The 12,423-nt window shown below is 36.5% G+C and overlaps 1 protein-coding gene and 1 long non-coding RNA gene across 5 annotated transcripts in view; one reads left to right on the top strand and one right to left on the bottom strand.

Moving 5' to 3' along the window:
* Window positions 1-12,423, top strand: part of WDR70 (WD repeat domain 70) — a 328,762-nt gene that overhangs the window by 152,703 nt on the left and 163,636 nt on the right. The gene's annotated exons all lie outside the window — the stretch shown is intronic.
* The window catches only part of LOC116552252, an 18,940-nt gene continuing 11,218 nt past the window's right edge, over window positions 4,702-12,423 (bottom strand). The window contains exon 3 of the long non-coding RNA XR_004269296.1: window positions 4,702-4,789. This is a non-coding gene — a long non-coding RNA (uncharacterized LOC116552252). The remainder of the gene's footprint in view (window positions 4,790-12,423) is intronic.

Raw genomic sequence — 12,423 nt, 5'->3', positions numbered from 1 at the left:
CTCTATTAAAAATATAAAAGTTAGCTGGATGTGGTAGCACATGCCTATGTTCCTAGCTACTTGGGAGGCTAAGGCACAAAAATATCTTGAACTGGGAGGCAGAGGTTGCAGTGAACCAAGATGGCAACACTGCACTCCAGCCTGGCTGACAGAGTGAGACTGTGTCTCAAAAGAAAAAAAAAATGACATTCTAGAAAAATCAGAAAACTTAGATTTGAAACCTGCAAGTTAATTAATGGCTTTGAGACTTAAGTCTCTTTATCTATCAAATGTGGACAAGTTAGATCTTTTTACAGGAAACTTAGCTTTTTAGACTGCAGATAGAAAAATAATTTTGCTTCCTTTCCTAAGATGAAATTGTGAGACTCCCATTGGTATCACATTTGTATAGGATCTGATAAAATTTATGATATAAAAAAGAATGAAGTTATCCATTTATACTTTAATTACAGTTTTCACTTATAACCCTTTTTTAAAAACCTTTTTTCATCTGAGTACTTCTGGATTACGGCTTAAAAAAGTTTTTCTATTGATGTTGATACTTTTCTAGTTGTTTTATTTCAAAGGCAATTTAAGTATAGCTCATGTTTTTATGCATAAACATCTGTAGTTATGTAGTTAAGATTTAGATACAAAATAAATTATTACATAGCCTTTTAGAAATAACATTATAATAAACTGAACCACTTTACATGACATTTTATATAACAACAAAAGATCAAAATCTTACAGATCTTGTTCTTTCTGGGTATTTCAATAGTGGTAAATTGACTTTGGTATTATAAGGTGGGAATAAGAAGGAACTGTTAATATAGTTTTTGTGGGTTTGAAATATCTGCAGAGCACTTACAGTTAATGAAAAATTTATTGTGTTGTCAGCACAATTCAGAGATACTCCTCTGGATACATAAAATTCTAAAATCTAAATAAATGTTAAAAAGCAGTTGACAATCTTGATAAACTCCTTTTAACGTCTTTTAAGAATACATAGCTTCTCTTTCTTCTTTTTCACCGCTTAATGTAAGACTGCTTTTGTGTCATTAGTAACTGAGCTGGTGAAATAGTTTAGCTTGCAGACATATTTTGCTGCAAAAGTCATTCCCTTTTGATCTTAACAAGATGAGCTGTAGTCATTTATCGTTAGAGTCTGTTATCTTGATGAAAGAAGAACCTTGAGTATATTTATTTTATTACACATCAACTTGATGTGTGAAATTACTTATGTTGTCTGTATTTACAACTGCTAATTCCCAGGAAAACAGGTGTCTTTATATTATGTAGCCCACTGGAATTTAAACATTTTTTAAAAAATGGGTTCATCAAGATGTCAAAATCTTCAGTTGTTTAGTGTCATTTCTATGTTTTTGAAAAGTGGTTAGAAGCCTGTGGATATTTAGATCATTAGAGAAACCCTTCAGGGGATAATAGAGAAAGCAGTTTATAAATAGAAGATTTGAATATATTCAGCATATTAGATATGGAATCAGTACTTATTTTCTTTTCAGGAATTCAGGTAATGAAAATGTTATCATTACTTGCGTTTTACAACAATTTTGTTGAGATACAATTCACATACCATAAAATTCACCATTTCAAGTATGCAATTCAGTGGTTTTTAGTATACTCCCAGAGTTGTACTACCATCATCTAGTTTTTAGAAAATTTTTGTCTCTCCAAAATGAAACCCTATATTCCTTAGTAGCCACTCACCATTTTCCCTTTACCCTAGTCTGTAGCAACCACTAATTTACTCTGAATTTTAAAATGATGCATTGAAAGTGAACTAAATAATAGTTTAGTACCACTGATCCTTCATGTTAATGAAATTATGTAATTAAAGCTATATGCGTTAAATACTTGTTAGTAGTATATTACTAAAGTTTTATTTTCCTCCTGTGGTAATAACTTATCATCACTGTATACTTTAATTAGGCATAATAGTATATCATTAATTACATAGTATTATTTAGTAAGTACTTGTTGAATCTACCTCTGTTTTGTTTTTGTTTTGAAAATTTGAGATAAATTTTTTTTTTCTTTAACCCCTAAATCAGGACAAATACAATGAACTTAATTGTATTTTTCTTCACTTAGAATACTTTTCATTCATGGTACAAACAACTATTTATATAGTAATTATAATAAAAATAACGTTTAAAATACTTTTAAAATAAACTTTCCTGCAATTTTTCTCAGTCTTAGAAATACCCTATTTTTGCAAACAATTGACATTTTTTATAGATCATCCTTATTTATTTCCTCACGCAAACTCTCAAGATCCTTGATAGCTGTGCCACTTGATTGTTTGAATGACTACTGAATTATCAACTAGAAAGATGCACTTAATTATACAAGTTTAATATATAAGGCCTAGTTTTGCCTGGTTTAATCCAAGGGTTGAGAGTAAATGGTAAAGGGAATGTTTTTTGAAATTTGCACTTTGACCAAAGATTCTGTTAGTGTGGAGATCTGCTGTGTAATTCACCAGGGATTTAGTTCAGCAGAGAACTGTCAGAATCATCCTAAGATTGTTATTGGACTTCTGGGAGAAAGACATGTCCAAGGAACATCACTATAAGGTTTCTCTGACTCATTTTGGGAAGTGATGTTAGAACCTGGGGTCTCCAAAATTAATAATAGTAAAGTAGTTGTTACTGTGACTATTCCTGAAATAAGCTGTTTTCTTGATTTTCTCCCCAGACATAAAAATCAAGACATTAGTTTTGATTTGTAAATAAATTAGGGCTGAAATAGTTTTATTGCTGGATATTGATAAAAGATACCTGGAGTCTGGATCAGCTGGGCACATGGAAAATAAGTATCATCACACACATAGTCATCACACTATAACTTTTATTGTGGTACACAAAAATATAACCTAAATCCATGGTCTCAGGAGCATGCTTATATATAGATACACATGCTGGATTTTATAATAGCTCCCAGAGGAAGAATGGGTTTCACTTTACAAAATTTTGTTCTGCCTACAGAATTTTAAGAATAAATCTCTTGTATAGCTTGATGTTCTTATGTAAAATTAAAAGAAATGAAAAACTAAACTATTTTAAAATAACAAAATAGCTTCTGATAAGAAATGCTAACAGATCATCAGGTTTTTAGATTTTTGTTTTTATGTTAACGTTTTTTTTTTTTTTTTTTTTTTTTTTTTCCCCTGTGCTAGGTTAATTACTCGATGTGCAGCCCCCAAAAGATGCATTTCATTGCTGTGTCTCATGGGCCTTTTCACTGAGTTTGGACATGAGTTTGGAGCATGGCTACATAAGACTTCTTTTACTGCTCCCGGTTATCATGCCTGGCTTGTATAATTGGGTAGTCATCATAAAAAAGGGGGAGGGGGGAGATTTTTTTAACCTTTGAAAGTGATACCCTTTTCAGCCTTGGCAGATCGCAGTGTTCTATCTTTGTCTCCAAAATCCACATCGGAAATGCTAAGAGTTCCCATGTTGGAGTTAGGAGAGGTCGTTGTCAGGAGGATCCTGTAGCACTTTTCAGAAATTAGAGGGTCATCCAGCAAAACTAGGCCACATAGTCTAAGGATCAAGTGCACCCAGTAATATCACTTGGATTTGAAGATCTGCATGCTTTTAAGCTTATCTGTTATTTGTCCTGGTTTCTATTTACCTGTTCAAGTCCAGCACAGTTTTTGTGGTTGCTGAAAAATACCTCAGTGATATCAGCTTGCACATATAAAAGTTTTCATCTAATTTTCTTTTCAGTAGGTTGCCAGTTTTATGTGTATTTGCCATAGGAGCTCCTCATTTAGCTCTACTCACCCACCCACTCAGTGGTACAGGGGTGTAGTGAGTAATTCTATGAATTTTTGAAGAGAATTTTATCTGTGTAGCAGGTGTGTGGGAAGTGTTTAGCAGGTGTGGTGTTTGGGAAGTGTTTGGGCAGGTATTGAGAAGGTCTATTACCTGGTCCTTTTCTGAAATTTTATAAATGCAAGTTTTAAAAATATATTTAAAAGATCTAACTTTGGTTTAGCCCTTGTTTAATTGAATCCTGTTACCAGTAATTCAATGGACTGTCCTATTAACTTTCTCAGGTCTTGTTGAGAGCACTCTCAGTGAATAAACAGAATGCGGTATAGTACAGTTACCCTTCTCTGAAATCAGTGTGGCATGGTGCCACAATTTAGTTATTTATCGAGTGCAAATCTTTTAACCTTTGTTTAATCATGGCATGCTTTTTACAATATTCTTCTCTCCGTATGATATACTGAGTGTTACTGAATTTTCCGCTATATGAGAATCATAAATATGAATATCTCATACTGAATTGTACTGCTCAAGATAGATGCATGTGTAGGGTCAGATTAGGTACCAAGCAGTGAGTGGGATATTGATTGTAAAAATGACTTTGATTATTCCCTCTCTGTATCTGTGACCCTTGCAATATAACTCTGTAGAGGTAGAGTCTGTTTCCTTACTTTTTGAATCTGGACTGGCATTATAACTTGCTTTGGCTGATAGAAGTGACAAAAGTGATGGTGTGTCAAGTATGAAGTTAAGCCCCAAAAGCTGTGTGCATCTCTGTTCATGGAACACCCTGCCTAACCTACATGAGAATTAGGTTGAGCTAGTCTGCTGGATGTGTTCTTACCTGTCACCCCATCTAAGAGCTAGCCAGCCACAATATATACATGAGGGAGGCCATTCTGGATAAGCCAGTCTTAGGCAGTCTGTCAGGCTATTGCAGAATTACGAGAAAGCATAATTATGAGAATTATATTAACCTGTCAGGCTATTGCAGAATTATGAGAAAGCTTCCAGCTGACTTGTAGTGTTAAGAGCCGTAAATGTTTATTGTTTTAAGCTACTAGGTTTGGGGTAGTTTATTATGCAGCAATGTCTCACTTCTACATAATGATTGGTCTTAGAATGTGTTTCCTTGGAGGGGGTGGGAAGTCACTTGCGGCTTTCTCAAAAAATTGTCCTCGATATTTTTGCAAAATTAGTGAATTAAAGACAAAAATAACTTAATTTCTGTGGTTGTTCACTACTCTCAAGTGTTTGTTGAATTAAGTTGCCCTCTTGCAAATAATCGTTTATGTTGTTGTTTTGATGTCCTTTGATAATGGCATTTTATATATTATTTGTTTGATTGATTGTATTAGAAGGGGAAACCACAAGATGCCTCTTGTCATCTTGTACTCATTTTTCATTCTTGTTGCTCAATGTTTTGATGAAGTGTGTTAAGACTTATTTTCTCATTTGTTTTGTCATAACACAGATTGCTTTTAGGCATTCAAAGTATGCATAGGCACCTTGTCTAGGGCTTTTGTGGGCTTACAGTCTAGGAAGATACTGACTAATTAACAGCAAGGTAAAATACAGTGGAATAGAAATTCTGATGATAGGAACACATAAGAGGAGGCAATTGAGGAATCAGTGTTCCTCTAAATAAGCTATGTATAATTTTAGGCTTAACGGGTAGAGTGGCAATTGTAGAAAAAGGATAGAAATAGCATTTTATGAGTGACAAATTTATGTAGGAAGACCTAAAGGCAAGATAACTGTGTAACTATGGTTGAAAATATAGAAGAAGTAGGGATTAATAGCAAGAGATGAGTTCAGAGTATGATTAGAAACCAGGTTATGCAAGATGCTATAAGACATATTATTGTGGAGGGTAGACTGAAAAGCAAGACTGGAGGCAGGGAGGCCAATTAGGAGGATATTGTAGTAATCTATACTAGAGGTGATGGGACCATAAATTAGGGCACTAGCAGTTGGGATAAAGAGAAGTAGATGATATTCTAGTGAAAGGCAAAATTGACAGGACATAGGGTCTCACTCAATGGTGAGTATAATGGAGGTAGAGGAATCAAGGCTGATGTTCAGGTTTTTGGCTTGGAAAACTGGCAGATTGATTCACTGAGGTAGAGGGGTATCACAGCAAGACGGGGCTTTGGGAGGAAGACAATTCAGTTTTCAAAGCGTCAAGTTTGAAGGACACAAGACACTTAAGAAATGCCAGCAGATAGCTAGTTTTTTGCCTCTGAAACTCAGGAAATATCTGTTCTGGAGATAGAGCTTTGAGAGTCATGATTATTTGGTAATTAAAATAATGGGAAGGGGATGATATCAACCAAGCAGAGAGCTTTTCACTTTTGACAAAAGGACCAAAGACTGAATCCTGAGGAAATGATGAAATTTAAGAGACAAAAAGGAGTCCACAGAGTACTAACATCAACTGAGAAATAGGAGGAAAACTAAGAGAGTACTGGCACAGAACTAAGAGAAATGTGTCAAGGATAAGAGAATGGTTATCAAGATCAAAGCCTGCTATGAGGCCAAGTAAAGTGATGTCTGAAGAAATGTCCTTTGGTTTTAGTAACATGTTCATACCCTTTTGTTTCTAAGCACAAGTTGTTCCTCCCACTTAGAATGTTCTTGACCCATTTTTATACTTACCGAACTCCCAGTCTTCCTTCCAGATGTTTCTCAAATAGTTCCTCTTCTATGAAGCCTTTCCCAGCAATATTATTTTCTTGCCCTAGTTTGATAGCTGTAGTAGCACATATAAGGTTCTCATAGATGATTTTATATACATCTATGTGCCCTGACAAGATACTGAATTCCTGAGTTCATCAAGTTTGTTGACTTTTTTTTTAGGACTGGCATCTTGTATTGCCCATCTTTTTATTCTTACTGTTCTACACTGTGGCTGGCAAGTAGGCAGTGGTTGAAAATATTTGTGGATTTGAATGCCCTAGGCGAAAAGCAGCATTTCAAATTGCATATTAAAAGTCACTTCAAAAACAAAATTTCTAAACAGTGTTGTCTGTTGGATGAACTTTATCATATACTCTTTTCTCTAACAACTCTCAAATACAAAGTGGAATCCCATTCCAAAATATGCATTGTTACTTAACATAGAAGAAGGAGGTAGATAGTTAATAATCTACAATTGGCCAAGAATAGACTAGCCTTATACTCTCTAGTAAGTGTTTGGATCCAAAATGATCTTTCAAGAAAGTGCCACAATACGTAACAGTCAGTCAAAGAGTCAGTTGTTGCCTAGATGTTGGAATAAATTTAATAACTTCTGGAGGATTATTTTAAGTCCATGTATTCATTTGTGTTAAGTACATTAAGACACTTCCTACTGAATAATTAAGTTACACCAGGGGTTTACATTGGAAGAGAGTTACTCTTAAAATCTACTGGAGTATATTAGGGATAAAGATTACCTTTGATTTAGCATGCAACACTCACTGATGTTGAATGGAAAAGTAGATAGATCGATAGATAGATGCCTTATATTTTTGGTTGTAACTTTCAAAATTGGTTACATCCCTTCTCCCTTCCTCTTGGTAATTTCAGTGTGCTTAATTTACTCATTTTTTTTTCTACATCTTTTCTGACACTTTATTGCAGGGAATATAGGGGCTCGATTATTTGTTGTGCTTCCATGTAAACGATATGTCTAATTATAGGAGCAAAAAGAATGACATCTGGAGTCAAAAAAAAAAAAAAAAGGCTGAGGGGTATTAAGATCTTGTTTATGGAGTTTAATGATTGTCTTAGATACAGGAGCAAGGACCTACTGCAATGAGTAATGATCTCTAATTCCCATGAAGGCCAGAAGGAGAAGTCAGTGATAACAGGTTCAGAAACTGCCCATAAATAAATTGCTAGGCTGAAGAATTGTCTTCTGTCACTGAAACATGTGTAAAGTTTATATGTAAAGGTCAAGAGAGCAGCATTAATATGCATGACTAGATTCCAACTTCAATAGGCAGTCCCTTCCCTGAGGCACAAAATGAGGTAGTTGAACATTGTGGGAGAAATACACTGGATAAGACTGTGTTGTGCAATTCATTTGATGTGACTGTTGAGGTGGGACTGGGAAGGCCTTGATATACCACCAAGAAAAGAGGCTGCTGGATCTAGATGGTCTCTAGGGCTCCTGGGAAGTTGGTGTACTTCTGCTATTACAAGCAGTTCTGCTTAGTTGATTGCTTAGCCAGAGTCCTAGAAGTTATCCTTGGTAACTCCTTCTTTTTCTTTTTCTTTGTATCTATTCATAGAGTACAAGTGCAATTTTGCTACAGTGATATATTGTAGTATGGTGAAGTCAGGGTCTTCAGTGCATCCATCAGAGGAGAGACATACATTATACCCACGAAGCAACCTCCTATCATCCACCTCCTTCCCAGCCTCAACTTCCTTTCTTTTAACCCCACTTGCACCAGTTTTGTAGATTCTTCCTCTAAAAATACATATTGAATCAGTGTACTTTACTTACTATTATATATTATTTGAATGAGTGAATAAATGCATTCAACCGCCTAAGTTCAAATTACCATCAGTTCTCAACAGATCTTTTGCTTGTTTTTCTCCCACTGCAAACATAGCAATATTTTCTAAAAATCACAAATCAAGTCACGTAACTCCCCAACTTAAAACCCCTAGGCTTTGAGCTAAGATTTGAAATGTTTATTACTTCCCACATGATCTTGCATAATCTAGTTCTGGTTCTCTTTAATTCATCACAGCAACTGATTTTTTGGTCCTCTAATAATTCAAATTCTTTTCCATCTCTTAGCTTTAGCACCTGCTATTCCTTCTTCCTGGAGTGCTTTATTTTCACTCTTCTGACAAACTTTACTCCCTCAGGGATCCTTAGTCTAAGTAAAGTTTCTCTATTATACTTTTTGAAATTCTTGTACTGTTCTTTAACAGCTCTTGTTAAAGCTGGAAGTTATATAAGCTAACCTGTGGGTTTTTTTTTTCTCCTGTGATTTTTTTCTTCTGCTTTGCAAGTTCAGGTTTCCTGTCTTGCCTTAAAGGCTTTACTCCTACAGTTCTCCCTGTTCTCCAAGTCATCATTCGTCTTTACTGGCTCATTTCAATCAACTTATTAATATCCGTCAGTAGCTCTCATTAAACAGTAAGAATAACAAAAGGCCTTTATTCACCCTAAATCTCCCTCAGTTGCCTCTTTTTTGTTGTTGTTCTCCCACAGCAGAAGTTCCAAAGTTAGTTAGCTCTCTGTAAGTATCTGTATAATTTCTCGTCTGTCATTCACCTCAGAACGCATTTCAGTTAAGCTTTGATTCACACCATTCCACTGAAAGTACACTCTTCAGGGTTCTCAATGACTTTCACTTTGCCAAATCCACTGGTTAGTTCTCTCTCCTTTCCTGACTTCTCAGCAACCCTCAGCACACCGGACCATTTCCTCCCTGAAACGTTCTTTCCTCTTGGCTTTTGTGACTAATGTGGTCTCCCAGGCTGCAAGAGATGAATTGGAGATAGGCTGGCAAGATTTTTGATTGAGAGGAGGGGATTGCTCCTGAAAGATTCAAGAAGAAGAAACCAAGTTTGGTTAAGCCTTCAGTCCAAGATCTAACATCTACGGAAGATGAGAGGTGTGGAAGCAGGATTGGGCAGGGAAGACCATAATGCAGACTTAACAAAGTATCTGACAACCCCCGGGGACCTCTGGAGCAAAGGTCGCTTATTAGAGGAATCCCATGTTAGGCAGAGTTGGCCAGTGCATACTACCCACAGTGTGCTCTGTTATTGGCTAGGGAATTATTTGTCCTTGACACAAAAGCAAAGCAGATCCTAAGGCTATTAACAGATGAAGGTTGTCAGTTAACTGTACTCTTTACAGCTAAATGGCAAGTTGTTTCTTGAAAGGACATCCTAGCAGCACACCCCACTCCATGGCTTGCTACAGTGATGTACATTTCTTTGTCTTTTCCCTACCTTAGTCATCACTTCTCAGTTTTCTTTGTTTCCTTCTCCTCTTCTTGTCAACCTTTGAAAGTTAGAATATATCAGGATTTGATTCTGGATTCTGCCCTTATTTATACTCTCTTCCTAAGTCCCATGGTTTAAATCCCATTTCTGTGCCTCAATCATTTACATCTCTAGTTCTGCCCATTCCACCCTCTTCCAGACTTACAGATCCAATAACCTGCTGGTTAACTCTTCTTTGGATGTCTAACCAGATACTTTATATGACCAAAATAAAACTCTTGGTTTTATTCCCCAAACCTGTAGCTCTCTGATTTTTCCTCATTTAGTAGAACGATTTGTAATCCTTTGGATATATACCCAGTAATGGGATTGCTGGGTCAAACGGAATTTCTATTTCTAGGTCCTTGAGGAATCGCCACACTGTCTTCGACAATGGTTGAACTAATTTACACTCCCACCAACAGTGTAAAAGTGTTCCTATTTCTCCACATCCTCTCCAGCATCTGTTGTCTCCAGATTTTTTAATGATCGCCATTCTAACTGGCGTAAGATGGTATCTCAATGTAGTTTTGATTTGCATTTCTCTGATGACCCGTGATGATGAGCATTTTTTCATGTTTGTTGGCCTCACATATGTCTTCTTTTGTAAAGTGTCTTTTCATATCCTTTGCCCTCTTTTGAATGGGCTTGTTAGTTTTTTTCTTGTAAATCTGTTTTAGTTCTTTGTAAATTCTGGATATCAGCCCTTTGTCAGATGGGTAAACTGCAAAAATTTTTTCCCAATCTGTTGGTTGCCGATTCACTCTAATGATTTTTTCTTTTGCTGTGCAGAAGCTGTGGAGTTTGATTAGGTCCCATTTGTCTATTTTGGCTTTTGTTGTCAATGCTTTTGCTGTTTTGGTCATGAAGTCCTTGCCTACACCTACGTCCTGAATGGTTTTGCCTAGATTTTCTTCTAGGGTTTTTATGGTGTTAGGTCTTATGTTGAAGTCTTTAATCCATCTGGAGTTAATTTTAGTGTAAGGTGTCAGGAAGGGGTCCAGTTTCTGCTTTCTGCACATGGCTAGCCAGCTTTCCCAACACCATTTATTGAACAGGGAATCCTTTCCCCATTGCTTGTTTTTGTCTGGTTTGTCAAAGATCAGGTGGTTGTAGATATGTTGTGTTGCCTCTGAGACCTCTGTTCTGTTCCATTGGTCTATATCTCTGTTTTGGTACCAGCACCATGCTGTTTTGATTGCTGTAGCCTTGTAGTATAGTTTGAAGTCTGGTAGTGTGATGCCCCCCGCTTTGTTCTTTTTGCTTAGAATTGACTTGGCTATGTGGGCTCTCTTTTGGTTCCGTATGAAGTTTAAGGTGGTTTTTTCCAGTTCTGCGAAGAAGGTCATTGGTAGCTTGATGGGGATAGCATTGAATCTGTAAATTACTTTGGGCAGTATGGCCATTTTCACGATATTGATTCTTCCTAACCATGAATATGGAATGTTTCTCCATCTGTTTGTGTCCTCTCTTATTTCGTTGAGCAGTGGCTTGTAGTTCTCCTTGAAGAGGTCCTTTACGTTCCTTGTTAGTTGTATTCCTAGGCATTTTATTCTCTCTGTGGCAATTGTGAATGGAAGTTTGTTCTTGATTTGGCTCTCTTTAAGTCTGTTATTGGTGTATAGGAATGGATGTGATTTTTGCACATTGATTTTGTATCCTGAGACTTTGCTGAACTTGCTTATCAGTTTCAGGAGGTTTGGGGCTGAGACGATGGGGTCTTCTAGATATACAATCATGTCGTCTGCAAATAGAGACAATTTGACTTCCTCCTTTCCTATTTGAATGCGCTTTATTTCTTTTTCTTGCCTGATTGCTCTGGCTAGAACTTCTAATACTATATTGAATAGCAGTGGTGAGAGAGGGCATCCTTGTCTGGTGCCACATTTCAAGGGGAATGCTTCCAGTTTTTGCCCATTCAGTATGATATTGGCTGTTGGTTTGTCATAAATAGCTTTTATTATTTTGAGATACGTTCCATTGATAGCTAGCTTATTGAGGGTTTTTAGCATAAAGGGCTGTTGAATTTTGTCAAAGGCCTTCTCTGCATCAATTGAGATAATCATGTGGTTTTTGTCTTTGGTTCTGTTTATGTGGTGAACTATGTTTATAGACTTCCGTATGTTGAAACAGCCTTGCATCCTTGGGATGAATCCTACTTGATCATGGTGGATAAGCTTTTTGATGTGCTGTGACAATTGGCTTGCCAGTATTTTATTGAAGATTTTTGCATCTATGTTCATCATGGATATTGGCCTAAAGTTTTCTTTTCTTGTTGAGTCTGCCGGGTTTTGGAATGAGGATGATATTGGTCTCATAGTATGATTTGGGAAGAATTCCCTCTTTTTGTATTGTTTGGAATAGTTTCAGAAGGAATGGTACCAGCTCCTCTTTGTATGTCTGGTAGAATTCAGCTATGAACCCATCTGGACCTGGGCTTTTTTTGGGTGGTAAGCTCTTAATTGCTGCCTCAACTTCAGACCTTGTTATGGGTCTGTTCAGGGTTTTGGCTTCTTCCTGGTTTAGGCTTGGCAGGAGGCAAGTGTCCAGGAATGTATCCATTTCTTCCAGGTTTATTAGTTTGTGTGCGTAGAGTTGTTTGTAATAATCTCTGATGATGGTTTGAATTTCTGTGGAATCTGTG

The sequence above is a fragment of the Sapajus apella genome, unplaced genomic scaffold, assembly GCF_009761245.1.
Source record: "Sapajus apella isolate SASKATOON/1434 unplaced genomic scaffold, GSC_monkey_1.0 scaffold11, whole genome shotgun sequence".
Lineage (NCBI taxonomy): Eukaryota > Metazoa > Chordata > Mammalia > Primates > Cebidae > Sapajus > Sapajus apella.
Note: the sequence above shows the minus strand (reverse complement) of the source record. Positions and strands in the feature narration are given on the sequence as shown.